This window comes from Falco biarmicus, chromosome 3, assembly GCF_023638135.1.
Source record: "Falco biarmicus isolate bFalBia1 chromosome 3, bFalBia1.pri, whole genome shotgun sequence".
In the NCBI taxonomy this organism is placed as follows: Eukaryota; Metazoa; Chordata; class Aves; order Falconiformes; family Falconidae; genus Falco; species Falco biarmicus.
This window is the reverse complement of record NC_079290.1, coordinates 91,682,273-91,700,299: the sequence shown is the minus strand read 5'-3', so window position 1 is coordinate 91,700,299 and position 18,027 is coordinate 91,682,273. Positions and strand designations below refer to the sequence as shown.

At 39.7% G+C, this 18,027-nt stretch overlaps 1 protein-coding gene across 2 annotated transcripts in view; it reads right to left on the bottom strand.

Moving 5' to 3' along the window:
• GMDS (GDP-mannose 4,6-dehydratase) overlaps positions 1-18,027 on the bottom strand; it is a 426,920-nt gene that overhangs the window by 81,872 nt on the left and 327,021 nt on the right. The gene's annotated exons all lie outside the window — the stretch shown is intronic.

The window sequence follows — 18,027 nt, the reverse complement described above, 5'->3', positions numbered from 1 at the left end:
ATTGTCAACATATTTGCAAATCAGGGGAGCAGGTTTACTTCTCACAGCAATGTCTTTCACAGAGTTCCCTCCCACAAACAAGTAATGATGGATGAGCACCATCTCAGGGGGCTGGCTAGCTAAGTCGGCATGAAAGCAGGAAAGCAGATGGAAAAAGAGGCATGCAAAGACACGTGTGACTTGTCTGAGGTATCACGGCAGGTACATTTCAGTTTTCTGATGTGCAAGCCACTTCTCTAGTGACTGGACTATTTGACTGCCTAGGAGCTGTAGGCAGACAGAATAATTATTACTTTAGATCCATCAAAATGATGTAAATGTACTTCATTTCCTTTGGAGAGGAAAAGGGAATACCTGTATGGTATGATCCTTTTTAATAAATAACCAGAAAAGGAAAACAAAATAATTCAACTTTCTCTCCATATGGTAAAAAGGACTGTCATCTTCTCATAGTTTAATCCACAACGCTATTTGCACTGACCTCTTCACATCAGCTTTAAAGAAAACAACTTTAGTAGGTCCCTTGATGGTAGTGGATACTCTGCAAATCAGATTAATAAAAGCTTTGGGACAGCTCAGTTTCTCTTGGTAAATACCACCTGAAATATTCAATTTTTCCCTCCTATTCTTAATAAATCAGTGTCCAGCATTGCAAAGCGATACATTCCACTTAAATGGTTCTATTTGCAAGTGATTTTTCTTCCCAGTTATTATTTTATGCATCTTCCAAAGTTTTGACAAGATTTTATTAACATGTTCCTTTTGAACCTTTTTGCTTCTTGAACGTGCATGGAAGGCTGGGATTTGGGCAACTGCTGTGTAAGTCCTTGACATTAATTGTGCTTTAGGGATATGACCTGCTGGGCAGGACAATGGCAGCAACTTTATTTTTCCTTTCCAGGGTTCAACATCCTAGCCAATGACGCAGAAATACCCGACTGGCTGATGAAACTCCTCTTGTGGGGAGGAGATGTCTTAACTTGTATCTCTCATATGAGCTTTCTTGGAACATTGGGGTTTCCCTGCTGATTTGAGAGGTTGTCATAAATCACCAACTCCTATTTCTTCATGACTGGACAAGCTTGCAGGATTCACAGTAGTAGCAGCGTCACAGAAAGGTTAAAAGGAATAACTAAAATAAGTAGTTGATAGTTCTGGTTCTTCTACCCTGGTCCCTGATTTCACAGACCTTCGGCTCTCGTCAAACAGCCCAGCTGAAAACAAAAACCTTCCTCATATGGGAAGGCACTATTTGAGTGAATAAGGATTTACATGATTAGACAGTCAGAGCCAGGATTTATAGGAGTTCTCCTCCTGACTTTAGTGGATGTTTGCTGTACATAATGAATTCAGGCTCTCACCTTTCTTTGTCTGAAATGCTCACAACACTGTAGTGTCAGATACGTCTGACAGAGATGTAACAATCAAACTTCCTTTATTGATAATAATCACCCCCCACGCCCAAGTGCCACATAGGTTGACTGAATATACAATATTAGCATAAGGAACTGCTATTTGCTATGCATTGTTGTGAAGCAGTACTAATAGGTCTAAGCAGAAGCAGGACTGGACTTAATGATAATTTTTTGTCATCCCTCCATTTCTGAATACCTCAGTATTGCAATTCATTGGACACAATTTTAGTGCGGTGCGGGTGCTTCTACTGAGACATTCAACGATCCAGTGAGTATTTAAGTATTTACACATTCATTTTGTGTATTAATATAAAATAGCATTGGAAGTTTCTCTTTAAAACATGCACTACGTTGAAGGAGACAGCTACAAAATACTAACAAAAAATCCAGCCTTTGACAATTGGTCCCACCGAGTTTTATGCAGTTGGATTTATTAACTCTTGTCTACCATTTCAAAGAGCAAGTAATCACCATCTTAGAAATACAGCTTAAACTGCAGTAAATTTCTACAGGATCAACTTAGAAATGATCAAACAATGCAGACAGAGTTGCTAAAATCAACTTTTGCCTCAACTTCTACCGGAAAAGAATGTTTAGATTAATGATTACTTGAGAATCTATCACTGCTGGTTCTTTTATTTTGTCTGGCATCCACAATTGTTGGCACTTAAAATTACCTCAGTCAAATTAGGTATGAAAAAAAGGAACATGCTAAAAATTATAAGCAAAATAAGTGATCTGTTTTGCTTTCAGGAAGGCAACCAAATGCTGTTACTTTGAACGGGTCTGCAAGACCAGTCCGTAAAAAACCGCAAAGGCAAGCCAGAAGACAGGAAAATCTTTGAACAAGCTCCACATTCAAATCTTTATTTCCACAGGTACAGCCTGTGACAACCAATGAGAAATCTGTGCACAAGCAGTAGCTATAGGCTTTCCTTACAGCAAGTGCCAGGAATGTGCTTCCCCCCCATCAGACTAATAAAGGCCCTTGACCTATCAATTTCTAGGCATTTCCTTTAAGAGTTCATGTTGTACCAGACTCCAGGGCTGAGAATGAGAGGAAAGGGGGAGACACAGCTCCAGGTTTATTTGTCATTACTGAATGGCTTACTGGTTTTAACAGAGGGGAAAAGCTTTGTTTAAATTTCCACTGAAAGTAATTAATGGTTATTGACTGGCAAATGAAGAACAGGTGACACTCTGAATTAGAAGATAAATGATCTCATGTTCTAGCGTGATAATGGGTTAGTAATTGCTACAAAGCCTCAGCCTAGTGCGTCCCATCATAATGCTAGATCATGTCCAGAACACAAAGGCCTCTGTGTGAGAGGTATTCAGCCGTTCACCTCCCGATACAGCTGCAGAGTGATCTGCTCCATTTATTCTCTGATGGACTGCACAACTGAGGCAAAAGTTCACCCATTCTCACCTTCCTGTTCACATGCTGAACCACATGACCCATGACATGGCTGAACTGGGATAAAAACATTGCCCAGCTTTGGCTTTTGGCTATCTTTTAACCATCACAAGGTCACATATTTTAGGAAATTTTCTGGTGCGGGAATAGAGAATCATGGATTTTCTTGTATTTCTTTGTAAAGGCTTTTTTTTGGATGAGCTGACAGCAAGTAAAGGAATTACTTGTGTTCATTTCTACCAACCTCTCCCTAATTTTTTGCTCGATCCAGTTAACAAAGTGTGGGCAAATGTTGAAAAGGAGAAGAAAACTATGATGGAAACAATTCAGGCTTTGGCTCTCTTAGAATAAGACTATTCCTTTAATGGTAAATGTAACAAAACATATTTTTCATCTTTGAACTCTTTTTGGCTCTGGTCTAGTGACTCACAAAGTCTAAAGGCAATACCATGTCATTTACATTTAAAGACAGAAACCTAACCGGAGAGAGATATGCAGCAAGTCTAGCAAGCGGACACACTTTTATGATTATGTGGACTAGGATATCTGTTCTGCATGCCTGAACTAGAGCCTCTGCCAAAATATTTCCTCTTTCATCTCTCCCTTCTTCCTTTTTCTGTATGTAAACCCTTGCCAGCAGTAAGCACCATTTTCAAGCAATGTATCGAAAACGTGAACCAGTCTTCTCCCTCCCCAAATTTCTCTGCTTACGTAGTGTTTGCACCTGGGCTGGTGAAGGGGAAAACCCAAGCTGGACTAATACAACCCCTGTATAGGTATATATGGTTGTGATGTGTCTGCTTGCCTTGAGCATCTGGAGTATGTTGTAGATGTGTTTCACCATTAACTTCCAGTCCAGCATCCCAGTGAGAAAACATTTATTAACTGGGCTGTTATCCATGGATAACAAAGACTCAGTAGTTGAGGTTATGGTTAACTCTATATATTTGATACTTTCCTTTCACTGTCTGCTCTAGCACTGTACATTGTTAAGATGGGCTCATAATGAGGTATCTGCAGGTTTAAGAGAAAAAAGAAATACAAATCCAACTTTCTAAGACTTTAAAGTACAATTGATGTTTTCTGCTATAGAAATAAAAGATGATTTTTCAAGAGAATGAGTAAAACCTTTTCTCGTCTCATGCAATGCAAGACCCAAAACAGGTATGACTGAAAAGAGAATGTGATAAATGGAAAATGTTCATGTTGATACTAATTACTATTGCCCTGCACTGCTATACAGCGTTTTTTTCCCCAAGTCCTATACTGTCAAAAAAATCTTTTGTACATATTTCTAGGTATTACACAGAGAACTTCTGACTTTGCATTTGCCAAACACACCAAAAAAAACCCCACCCCCCCCCCAAAAAAAAACAAAAACAAAAACCACCAAACAAACCCAAATCAGTAATGTTTACTTTAGGAGATGGAACATATAGTTGTAGCCTAATGCAGGGTGTATTGTCCGTGTGTTTCAGAGACAAAGAATCTGAGACTGGTGAATGTCTAGCTCTACTTACTTATCACTTGTGGAGGGCATGGGTTACCTCAAGGCTGTCAACAATTAGGGAGCAATTTCTGACTAAGTCAGAAAACATTACCACCCAGAGAGACCCAAGAGTACATTATCACCATTTATAGAAATTCTGTCTTTACAGTATTCCATACTCTATTGTCTACAAGTGGGCAGAAGAATTCAGTGGGTTGGACATGGTACTCTCTAGTGATCCCAAACCTAGCTATCCTGCTGGGGCCACCACTGAGAAGGAGAATTGAGCATTTTGGGCCAAAGCATGATCAGCCTTTACAGGGATGTGGCAGCAAAGGAGAACCTTCTCCCATATGGTGGAGCACAAAGGCCTGGCATGACTGCTGTTCCTGCATGCATCATGAGGGACTGTTTCCTTTGTGCCACAACAGACAGGGCTATTGTATCACCTCCCTCTCTGCATTGTCCCAACTCAATTGCACTGGCATGGAAAGGAGCTACTCGGCATCTTCTGCGCTGTGCGGCGTGGGGAGATGTCATGCCCACGCACTTCCTGCCTGCCTGGATGTGAAGCAGTTCCAGATGCCATCACCCAGATCCTCCTGACACAACACAGCTGACTGGCTGTGGTTTCTTAAGCTGCTACAGGAATGACCACAACTGATGTTTGTGCCCTGGAAAAGTGAGACTGGGGACATCGACTCAGAGCTCTGAACCTAAACTGACTTCCAGTTTATCTATTTATTTACTTTTGGAGGGGCAGGGAAGAAAGAAGAGGTGCTACACTGGCTGAGTCACCCACATCTGATTGACTTCTGTGACTGTTAAAAGCGTAGGTGTGTACTGGGTGTACCCGTAGGCATGAAAGTGTGTTATATAAAAGAGATTATATAAAGAGACAGTGATATATACATATCTAAAAAAATCTCCTCACACACGTTCTGCACACAATAGAGGCATAGCACACATGGCTGAAAAACACTAACGACACTCAAGTGCAGCAAAAAAGTTTTGTGATTGGAGTAAAGTATCAGCTGCCCCTGCCCAAAAGCCAACACAAAAGTGTTGGGCATGATCCCATGCTCCCTGCCACAATGGGAGTTCAGTCTAAGTAATGACTATTGCTTTAGTACTTGTTTCTGACAATGTTTTAAGGCAAGGCAAGCACGGCAGGGAGACTCTTGCCAAAGAAAACCACAGGGATGTGCTGCCAAGCATGCTGATACTCCCCAAAAGCCACTGACAGCAGGAATATGGGAGTATGCAAAATCAATGTACTCCTATGCTTTTTTTTCCTAAAATACGACCCTTCTTGCTCAGCTACTTAAACAGTAAGGGCGCACACCCAGTAAGAAAGAACCTTACTATATTGTTACAGATTGCATTTGAAAGGCAAACTGAAGTTCATGACTGAGGTCATGGTCTATCATTGCCACAAGAGTGCCACTTTTCATAAGCTCAACCCTCTCCCAATACCTACAGCAAAAGAGGTACTGCCCAAGAAGTGCAGCATCTCTCTTCCTTTCCCCTGAAGAGTCATCATCCTGTTTTCTGAGATCACCAAAAATCACAGCGTTGGTGCAAGATCTGTTGCTCAAGGAACCACCATTCATGGAAAACCCCTTCTGAACACCATTTAAGTATCTATCAGACCTCATCAGTTTAAATACAGTTTGATATGCTTCTTCCTTAACAGTGTAATGCTGAACATAAGGACTCCAACGTCTGTGTACAAAGCTTTTCCTTTGGCATTGTCCTTTCTGCTCACACAGAGGAGACATTGAGTACTTATGACATGGCAGCTGCTTCCATTCAGAAGAGCAACATTTGCAAATCATAGACATCACTGACAGAAAAGGTATGAAATGAGAACAGATTTGAGATTAAAACATTTTCCTCTGAGAGGAAAAACATACCATTTGATAAAAAACAATGGAAAATTTACATTAAGAATCCCAAGAAAGTAAACAAACAACAAAAATCACTTTTACCAATATACATATTAGAAGTCTCCTAGGGTACAGTTAAAGAGATCAACGTTGTAACTCATTTTACAAACTTTCTCACAGATTTTCAAAGTTGCAGTTGATAAATTACCACAGAAGCAATTTGGAGTATGATTGCTGATTTACTCAAATCCTACAGTTTGGCTGTAGATGTGATCTTGTTTAGAGCTGAACTGTGTTTGGATCCACGATTTTCTTTCTTTCAAGTTAAAAGAGAACAGTTGCTACACTTAAAGACAATAATCCAACAATTATAAAGTTACTAAGATAATAAAATACCTGATAATCTTTGTGGAGCATCTTGAATGAAAACAATATCAATGTCTTCTGAAACAAAAGCTCTCACATCTGTAGGAAATACTAGGAAATACTAACTTTTCTCTTGTAAGCAGATAGGCCAATTGTTTTACAGATCTCAGGGAGGACTCGTGAAACTTTAGTAGGCAGTTTTATTAATAAAAACCACAAGAATTATAATCCAGATAAACCTTAAAGGTCAACCTTCCCTGTTAATGCAACATGATGTTTCTCACATGCACCTCAGTTGAACACAAAGTTCTCATTGTGTTATCAAAAACTAGATTACTGCTTCTTTTTTTTTTTTTTTTCCCTTGTGTCACTAGTGTCAAAATATTGTTCTTTCAATACATGGAAGTATTTGTATACAGTTTTATAACTGATCTTTACTCGCTAGCTGGAGGCAAAAAAGAAACAGTAAAGCTGCTTGTTGGGAAACCTCACCAACAATGAAAATTAATATAGTCCTTTTTTCCTGCCAAAAAAATTTGAACAGATTTTTAGGTCCACAATGGTTTTTTTATTCTTCAAATAGTTAAATTGGAAGCGACATGTGTGACACAAAGTAATTTAAATGAAAAAATACAGAAAGGATGCATATATGCTCTGTTTCTTTTGTTTTAATTGTAGAGGATATTGTTGCAATTGCTAACAAAGGGGTGCCTCAAATTCTGTTTAAGAAAAAAGGGAAAGAAATTCAAAGCTAAACAGAGAAAAATGAGGAAAAATTTGAATTACAGAAAGTACATGAGAGTTTTAACCACTCAGATTTGTATTACCTAGAGAAGACTATAGAACAAATACGTTTCCCAGGCTCCACCTAGCAGACAATTCTAAAAGATATTTGACCCACTTCCCCCTCCCTTTTTTCCCCTTCCAGAATTAATTTTCCCTGCTATTTTTATATGAATGAAAGACAAAATACCTCTTCACAAAGCAGCAGACTCCCATTTGACAGGATTACTCACCGCTAAAGTAAAGGGTTGTACCCAGGTTGCGGTGAGGACAGAGAAGCCGTAGGGACCCGTGCCAGGAGGGACTGGTTGGGGCCACGATCCAACCACAAGAAAACAGACCAGGCTTTCAAGTCAAGCACTGGCATGTTTACCGGAGCAAAATGATCAGCCCCAAAATAATGATTGCAATGTAGATATTGATCACAAAATGTTTACAGTGCAATATTTGGCTATAAAAAGATCCTGGTTCATGCTTTTGACACCTGTTTGCCTCTTACTTCTTTCCTGGATTGCTCAGACACTTGCGGCTAAGCACAAGCTGACATGCTCCTTTTGATGGGGGTCACCAGACCAGCATGACCTATGGATCAAAATACCACCAATTTCCACACAATAAAAAACGCTGTTGTCTGTACCATGATTCAGGCAATCACTTTCTCTCTCCAGATCTTCCTTTCCTTTCCTCCCGTTTGTGAACATTGCGTTTTCAGTTTGCTAACTTCTCCTCTCAAGGTTTGTAGGTCTGCAGGGACCTGCCCAGTGCCTATCCCAAAAAGGGCCCTGACTCAGGCTAAAGCACTAGCAGTACTGTAAAAAAGTGCTCAGAGCAGCAGAGAACTGCCAGAGCGCAGGCAGATAGGCTCAGAGATAATAAATCAGTACTTCATAATGTTTATACATGTTTGAGGATATAATTGGGAAAGAAGAAGAGCAAGCTTCTAAGATTGTAAAAGTAACCAAGCAAGAGCACTGAGATTAAAAAAAACATATCACTGTTCATAAATTTTAAGAAATCCAGGGAGATAGAGTGAGTTAATAACATAAAATTAATCTGAATTCTGTTTTATAATTTACATTTTCCCCCCATATTTCCAGAATTCTTGCTTCATGCTTTTGAACACCAAGGCATTTTCTCCTCAGAATGCTACTAGTCTCCAAATGATGTCATACTCCTGAATAATAAACAATTGACTTGAAATGTTAATCTAATCTTCCTGAGGAAAACATTTACTATTCATTGGGTTCTTATAAATTTAGAGTTATCCTTGCCTGAATAATCTATGTAAATAAAGAACATGCTACCTTTAACACATCACTGAAACCTCACGTGCTGATTTTATTCCAGTTTTCAGTCCACTGGACTGGTGGACTGGAAAAAAAAAAGATTTTCACCATTAAGTTATTGTTATTTATGAGGCAATGGTAAAAATGTCTTCCAAACACTTCACTGTGAGTTAGTAACTATCAAAAGCAAGAAGTCACCTGAAAAAGTATCAAGATCCTAAGGTAGTCTCATTCCTGGTTCCATGGAGTTTTTCTTGTCCTTCACTAGAGCATTTCAGGTGACAACATTTTGGAATTCGATACTAAATTCTCTTGGTTGAGTACAGACAGAGACAAGAGCACAACCTTGATGCCTCAGGGATATGGTAATGCAATACAGAGGGATTTATTTTCTTTTTTATTTTTACCTCATGTCACAAGTTCAATTTTAGGCCAACAGTACCCAAAACAGCCACCACGTGATGTAGCAGCTTATGCAAAGTCTGGTGGTTTTAACCCAAGCCCTAGGACACAGGAATCCACCTCACAGATCTGCTGCCACAGCGTCAGTGTAACTGTTGCTCTGACCAAGTTCCTCTGTGCTCAGGGTCAGACATCAGCTCATGGTCTTTGTCATCTCAAACCGGGGCATGGGAATTTCAGCTAGAAAAAGTCAATGGTAAAACGATCCCAGAAGCCAAAGGACATATTTTAGAATTCTGGTTGTGCAGTGCAGATGTGAAAAGGCAACAGGAAGATTTCTTTTGAGCATGCTCAGAAATACATTTGGAGGGCACTTCGTGTTGACCTTCCTCCCTTGGCTTTTGCTGGTCATTCTGATTCCACTGTCATTAGTAATTAGTACTTCTGCAATGGCGGTTAGTCACAATGAATCCTAAGTCAGGGAAAGGGAAGGCTTTGCATTAAAACCGTATAAGTGGCTACTCTCCATGGGCTAGTGTCAAAATGGAATAGAAATTTTTATTCAGTTTGTTCCCAGCAATAAATACAGTCCTGGCATCCTGGATAAATCCTTCACATAACAGCATGTGTTCTTTTATGCACCCTGGGAGCGATTCTATTTAAAGCCATGGAATTGTGGGTGTGAGACTGTAAGCACATCCACTTACCCAAAACAAAATTAAAACCTGTCTTATATTAGAGTCAGGAGAGCTGTTACGAAAAATACAAACCATATGAAGTTTTAAGTATACTTATGTTTTTTATCTGTCTCTGTGTAGCATATACAATTGACTTTCACTGCCTGAGATGAAGTGCTGACAAGTGTTTTACCATATTATTATAGAATACCCCAGTAGCATTATCACACTTCAGCTTTTGCTTGCAATAAATCTCTGCTACATGCATGTCAGAAGCCATCGCTCATATCACAACCAGACAAAGCAAGGCCCCCCCCTCCCCAGTGGACGCGAACGAAACTCTACACACACTAGGTATTCTGCCATTAAGGCTGGAATGATCCCCGCAGGCCAGACACCAGGAACAACGTTCCCACAAGCATTACTTGGCGAGGGCCAGAGGTCTGTTCTCAAGCAAATAACAGTGGCATAGGCATGAGTCATTGCAGAATGCAATGGATTTATCACCACAACATTATCATCCCTTATATGCTGGTTTCCATGTGCAAGTCTTTTCAATTATATATATTTTTTTTAATTCTCAGAGATTTATAACTCCACTGCTGAAACGTATTTCACATGAACACAATTCTCTGCTCTCTCTCTCTCTATATATATATTTAATAGCTATACCATAAGCCATATTCTAATTGCATAGGTCCAGCTTTAGGTCCAGCCTATTTATTGGTTTCAGTTTGGTCAAAGCAAATGATGAACATACACCATCTCTGGTGTCCCAATCCCAGTGGTGACACCGACTCTTTTTGTGGCTTTGACTAAAGCATTAAATCATATCTCCTAAATTTTGCTGTCTGTGAAGCTGGAGTGATCACATTTATGCAACTAGAGTGCTGTAAGAAAGTTAAGGGTAGCACAGACATTTCATGAAGAAGTGCATTATTTGTTATAGAATTAGATGCCTTTGCCTGCACTTCTATAGTGAAAAAAAGTTATTTTTCCCTCTAAAAGGTGAGAATTCAAACATTCTTCCTTAATGCTGACTATATCTGAACTAATTAAAAAACAAATTAAAGGAGCAAGGAAACCCAAGGATGAGAGCGCACGGAAATGATTGTTAGATTACACATTCCAAAACCCAATGAAACAGACATTTCTTGAGATAACTGCACATTTCCGTTGTGATGCCAGAGATAAGCGAGATAACTACTCAGGCGATCAAGATACTAATAAGCAAGCTACAGTGGTTTCCTGGTGTCTTTTTCTCTCTTGCCTAATCTTCAGCAATTTTTTCCCCCCTTTTTGCACAATAATTGAGGGAAACCTGGAAATAAACTCTGAATCTTTTCCCACAGACATAAGCTTCATCCATCAAACCATGCCTGACTTCACATGAGGTTAATTTCATGAATTTCTATGGGTTTCATGAAATGTCAGAGCCTGACTGTCAATGTAAAAAAGAGGAAACTGGGGCCTGTAGTTCATGTTAGTGTATTATGCACCCTGGGACGCTGACGCTGCAGTATTTTCTGCATCAGACCAAAGAGGTGGTTGTAAACCTAGGTATGAAACAAACTATTGCATCAAATGGTTAAACAATAACTCAACTTCTTATTAAACCCCCTCACTTAGTATTCTTCCTCTTTCCAGCACAAAGAAAAAGACTGAAGCATGGGAGCATGTGGGAAGGAAAGGGAATGAAACCATCTAGCTGCACATCCCAGGGAAACATCTAAAGCCTGAGACCGCTGCAGTCGGACCTCCCTCGAATCCTGCTCTCTCTAGCTGCCACCTCTTCCCAGTCCCCACACTGACCCCCTGAATCAAGCCAGATGGGACTGGCGGAGACATGTCAAGGAAGTGCTGAAAAGGTGACTTGGGTCTCTGGCAGCTAGTCTGGAGCTCGTTTCTATGCGAAATCTCTGGGGGCTGCTGCTTTGCAATTTCTCAGGAATGTTTAATTCTCCTCATCCCTTTGCTGAGTCTCTCTGGAGAGGTCATGGAGGCCTGTGACATCCCTGGAGGGCACTGCCTAACTAAATTAGCATGAGATAACTTTGGACTCTCTTCCAAACAAGAAAATACAAGGGAGAGAATTTCATTAAAAGCAGAAGACTAGGTGATCCAAGTTAATCCCAGCCCAGAGCTGCTGCAGAAATGTTCTCTGTTTATATTTTGACTTTACTCTCTGCTACAGAGTTCACTGACTATAATGGAAGCTGTGTTAAGTGCACAACTTGACCTCAGTTGACCAAATCTTAGTTTCATAATAAAGACAAAAAGTGGGTTTGGCAGCTCTAAAAGGTTTGATTAGTTGCTGTTTTGCCTGTTATAATTCATACATATATGCGTGTAGGCTTAGCATTCATTAGCAACCCAAATATGACCAATTCCCAAACTTGCCGCCTTTTTTTTTCTTTACTTTTTGAGCACACAAAGTTTTGTTTAGGTCCCCTCAGTGGATGAAGGAAAAAAAAATCTACCTCAGGAGGTAGAAAGAAAAAGACAATTTAGAGAGAGGGAACGTTGACATCTGCAGACACTTCTGCAATAGTGTGCTTCCCATGCAACACAAGGATAGGGTGAGACACAAAGATAGCTCAACACACCCAGTACTATCCCACCTCATCTTCCAACAGGGAAAGAATCCTATCAAATACCTCCAAAACAAGGATTTGATTCTCTGTTTACAAATAGGATGGGGAGCAAATTAGAAAATTTTTGCTTGGGCTAAGGTTAGGAGGAGGTGAAATAAAAATGTACTGAAAAAACCTCATTGCCTGAGATTGATGTATTGGAAAAACTGGATGGTGAGACCCAGGAATTCACACTTCAAAGTAATATTAAATATATTGGTAGCAATAAACTGAGGCCACCTATTTTAGTGCAATATGAATGCAAACCTTATTATTCTTACAAACCTGAGATTAGAAAGTGAAATCTTACTTTATTAAATAGTCTTCATAAGCCAGTCCTGCATAACAGCATGTTTTGGATATATTTGGACAAATACTTCTTCTGAGAAGGCAAGAAGAAAAGGAAAAGGTACAAAAGTTCATGCAGTTCACATTAAGGACAGCCCAACGTGCTCTCTCCCTTCAGGAAGGAAATATTAGCATGGCCTCTCAGCTACTCTCTGAGAGCAACAATCTGCTGGGCGACATGACTTCAAGTTGACAGATCTTGGGGCACCAACAGGCTAAACTAGGCTTCTGACGCCTGTCACAGTTGTCTCTTTTTCACAGAAGGACTGCTGCTTTGCCATAGGTGCCACTGAGTTTGTACATGCACAGTTAAAAATCAAAGCAAATTTTCCCACTGAGCTTTTCCAGAAAAACTGAGTGTCTGTTTAATAGGTCCCTTCTCGAGTCTTCCTCAGAAAGATGAAGAGATACATGAAAGGTGGAAGTTATTCCAACAGACTGGAGAAAATGCATGAAAATCAACTCTTCCTTCCCCAGTGAATGCTCCTTCCCCCTCCCTAAAGCTTGTTTCACCACCAAAATCAGAAATCAGGCATGTGGGCCCAACGCTGCCCTCCTAGAGTCAGTCAAATCTTTGCTATAGACTTCTGTGAGGATGGAATTTCATTCCGAGTGTAGGAGTCTGTCATGGCCAGAGGCAAAAAAAAGAGGGTGTTTTCCACACAGGCTCTGCTTTTCTGCTTTTGTGCCCCTTGGGAAACTGGTGCAATTAGATCCCTATTATTATATACTGGAATGGCACATTTGGCACTGCACATGAGTTTATGTACTTTAAGAAGTTTATGTACTTAAAAAACAGGGAAATTTTAAATATAAGTTACTTTCTTTCAAACACCAGACTTTATATATAAACAGTTCAGAGCTGCTATAGTCTGCTATAGTAATTAGGAAAAAAATGCATGTGAAATATATGATAAGCTGGCAGAGAAAGATTGCTAAATAAGATTCTTCCCCCTTTTTAATGCCAAAACAAGAGATAACAATTCATATTTGCATCCAAAAAATAATAAAACTAACTTCAAATATTTGAATAAGAACCACAAGGAAAGAGACCTAAATTTATAGCTATAGGTTTTTGTCTTTATTGTAGGGCTGCCTGGAAAGGTGCAAATAGGGAAATTAATCTAAACAAACTAAAGGTGTGATCTCAACAAATCTACTTATAACTGCACGAAACGCATTCCTTGTCAGAATGGGAGCCCTAGCTTTTATCTACCTAAATTCGGGACACTTTGGTCCAGAATACAAGCCCCTATTGGGTTTAACACAGCTGAACTGATCTACTGTACAGTTTCATCCAGACTGGTTTTCCTGGACCAGAACCATCTGTGTACTGCACTACGAGGAACAACATGCATGGTGAGTGATAGACTCTGGGAGTTCTTACTATAAACACTGATTTTTTTTTGCCTTAACTTGATCTGAAGACAGCTCATCTTGTGTTCAGCTTCCTTAAAAACCTACTTACTTTCTCCTCCATGAGTTTTAACTGATACATTAGTCTGCATTGCCCCGAATTACCAGCAATTGTATTTTGAAGTATTTACCAAATAATCTGTTTTGTCTCTTGAGAAAACAGCAATCAAGAGTGAAGAGAATCCTTGCATTTTCAAATACAGCATGCACAGCAGGACATGCATGAACAATATGTACCCACCCTGATATATCTTATGCATATCCTGGTATGTCGATTAGTCTGTAATATGCTTTCAGATATTTTTGGGTAAAGGTATCCCAGAAACCTAAATAGTTTTAATCATAGCTGCGCTTTTACAGGCCTTACCAGAGCAGACCTAGGTAGTGAGGAAGGATTTCATCTTTATGTCACAGGGCAAGAAAGGAAGATGCCTTTTTTCCAGCTCCCCCAGCAATTCAATGCCTGGAGGAGCAACAGGAAAGAAGCCATGGCGACCTCTGAACTTATGGAAGCAGCTGCCAGCTCGGCAGGAGGAGCATTGCTGATGGACTGTAGTACCTACCATTAGAAGAAACCTTTAAGCCAGTTCTCTCTCCCTCTCCCTCCCTACCTCCTTCTTTCTCTCTCTTTCTTTTTACATCCTCTACCCCTAAATTATACAAATGGAAGAGCAGGGGAGGACTTTCAGAAACCTCAGGAGTCCGCTTGTTATGAGACTGGATAAAGAAGTTGCCAAGTTAAAGTTTCCAGTTATCCATACAAAATCAAAACAATATAATTGCTGTATTGAGCAAGCAAGGCATAACTTTGTTTAAGATATGATTTATGTATTATTTCAACCTTCTCAAACACTTTGTCTTTTAGCATATTAATGTTCTCACTCTCTGAATTTAAACTTCTAAAAAAATATTTAAACTTTTAAAAAGAATTCAAACTTGGCAGATGTGAAACAAACCTATGTCTCATATGTAGAGGAAAAATACCACACAAAAGGAAAATGCTGAGTTTTCTAATTCTAGTTTTAAAGTCTTCTAGCCAGTTATTACAATAGAGTTTAGCAACAACTTATTTCCTCTACCTTTGAGAAAAAGAAGCTATTAAAAGAATACGAAGCAAAGTAATCGCACATGGTAAGAGGAATTTTTATTTTTTAAGATAAAAAGTGTGAGAATGTCAGGGAAACAAGAACACAGCTGACATCCTGATTCTGAATAATCTAACACACACGTTTAACCTTAGGCATCTAGGGGGTCTCACACACATATACGTGGGGTACATACATACATGTTCTTGTACCAACACCACACAGAGATGCCATGGCACTGAACCATGACATCTGGTCTCTTTTTGTTTTCCCTGTTGTGAAGCCAACGTAAATGTATCTTCTTAAGACTCCGTTAGAGAGCTTCAAGTGAAAGTACTTGCACTTGTGATAGGTTAAGAGCAAACAGCGAATCTGCTATCCTGACTCAGCTACACAGGGCAACTCACTGAGCCACAATCACTTGTACATGTAACTCACCCCTAAGTGCCTGTTGTTTGTTTGTGGTTTTTTTTTTTGTTTTGTGTGTGTGTGGTTTGTTTGTTTGTTTATTTGTTTGTGGGTTTTTTTGTTTTTGTTTTTGGTTGTTTTTTTTTTTTTGGCAGCCGAAAATCTAGGAGAGTCAAGCACAGGCCCTGGTTTTGCAAACAGTTCAAAACACAGGGTGTACACCAAATGGGGCTCTGGCCAGAATCTTCATCAAACTCAGACCTTTAAAGAAGTAGTATAGGCTCGGCACTTAAGTGAAAGAGTTTATATGGGGCTCAGTGCAAAAGGCAGAAGAAGAGGGAGGGGAAGAGAGAAGGAGAACACTTTCTGGCATCTAACCCAAGTTTAAAACTGTGTTTCATTTTCTTAAACAAAACCAAAACACTCCTCCAACTTTGGGAAATCCCTAGAAAAACAACAGAAAACATTGTTTCAGAAGGCAATTATGGTCACTAAAATGACACATCATTTATGAATGAAAGTACTTAGAAGAGAGTAAACTAATTCTTAAGGACAATAACAAACAGGCATTGGACCTAAATTTGCTGTTTCCTTGGCACTGTTACATTGGCAATTCAATTACTCAAGACTTGCACTACTGTAACAAAAAGCAGAGCCAAGCCCATTATTTCCATCAGTGACAAAGAAATGCTTATATCCCAAGTGTGCAAAAGTCTTAATAAAACTACAGAATGAATGATTTAATCAGTAAATGAAAACATAGACTAATCAGAAAATTCCCAATAGTAGTAAGGGTAGTAGTAGCAACCATAATAATAATGATAGTGATGTGGCCATACATTACAGGCATACATTACTCAGCTTCAAAAGGATGCCTCTGCTCATCAGTTGCATAAGTCAAGAATTTTATAGTTGTTCTGTTAAATGTTACTACAAAAGCACAGAGCTCAACAACTGAAGATGTGTTATGTGAAACTCCTGTTGCTAATTAGTAAATTTACAATGGCTAATGTGTTCAGTTTAAGAGAATTCCAACAGTACTGATAGGGAAATCAAAATAGTAGCCACTAAAACCCAACCAATTCACAAACCACACATAAGACTTTATGTTGCAATGAAAAACCCATACTTTCATATCTGGCAAAAGTAATGTGTTTATTTTTAAGGTTAGATTTAAGGCTTTCCATGCCATCACTTTTAAGCACTCCAGTTTTGAAAACAAGAGGATAAATGCTTCAAAGTGTATTTCCCCCCAGTCACCTCTACTGTACTATTAACCAAGTTCACAAATAGAAAACTTTCTCTCTCCTCTTACATATTCAGTGTAAAATGGACACATCTCACTACATTTTTAGTCTTGTTTATTGATGAAACAAGGCTTATGCACTTTACATGCACACAGCTGTGTGTCCAAAAACCTCTGCTTCCCTACTGGTTCATTTCAACCAAAATCTGGCAAAGGGAAAACTACCAAAAATACTAAATGACCGCAAGTCTTGCTGAAATAGGAGTTGTCAAGGGGACAGATACTGTGTTGGATCACTGAGGGAATGGCCAAGCCTGAATGTAACTCCTACTACGTACCAGGGAACGCACAGAGGAAGGAGCTGTTACCAAGGCTCAGAATGCATGGGAAACGTCAAGTGGAGGTTGCGCTCCACTAGATACTAGAGACCTGATCACATGCTATAAAACAAATCCCTTGCTTTCAGAACTACATCTTCAAAAAATTGAAGTTCAGGCTTGCCAGGAAGATTTACTGTGCAGGAACACAGTCTTTGTTTTTTGTTTGTTTCATTTTAAATGTTGTTGGCTTGCCTAAGAACTAACACATAATAATTACAAATGGACAGGCTGAGGTTTGCTCAACAGACCTGAGCAGTTGTATGAAATTTTGTGTGAGTTTCCCCACCAGCTGCTCCTATCCTACCAAGGTGAGTGTGGGAGAGGCTGGCAGGGAAACCCTTTGCCCCTTCCAGTCAGCTGGATACTACAGCACCGGTGTCCCAAAGAGCAGATGAACCCAGCAGAGGCTGAGGGCAGACCACGGCTGGTCTGGAGGGCCACCACAATAGCAAATTGCTTCCCGTCAGGAGCAAGGGTGAAACCAGGAAACGTGCTGCTGTCTCATCATGGCAGTGCATGCCCAGGTCTGCTGACCTCATCTGCTTGCTTGCCCCTAATTCTAGGCAGCACCACACATTGATGGCATAACCCCAAATACAACAATGGGGGCACCCAGTTCTCCGCTTTTCTAAGTGGATTGACAAGAGTTTGATCAAGGAGATGAGAAAATGTAAACAACAAAATGCAGCCAGTTCAAACTGTTTTTAATTTCCTAGCACTCTGATAAAATCGGTTCAGACAGACTACTTCCCTCATACTCCCCATCTCACCCAGACGTATAGAAAGC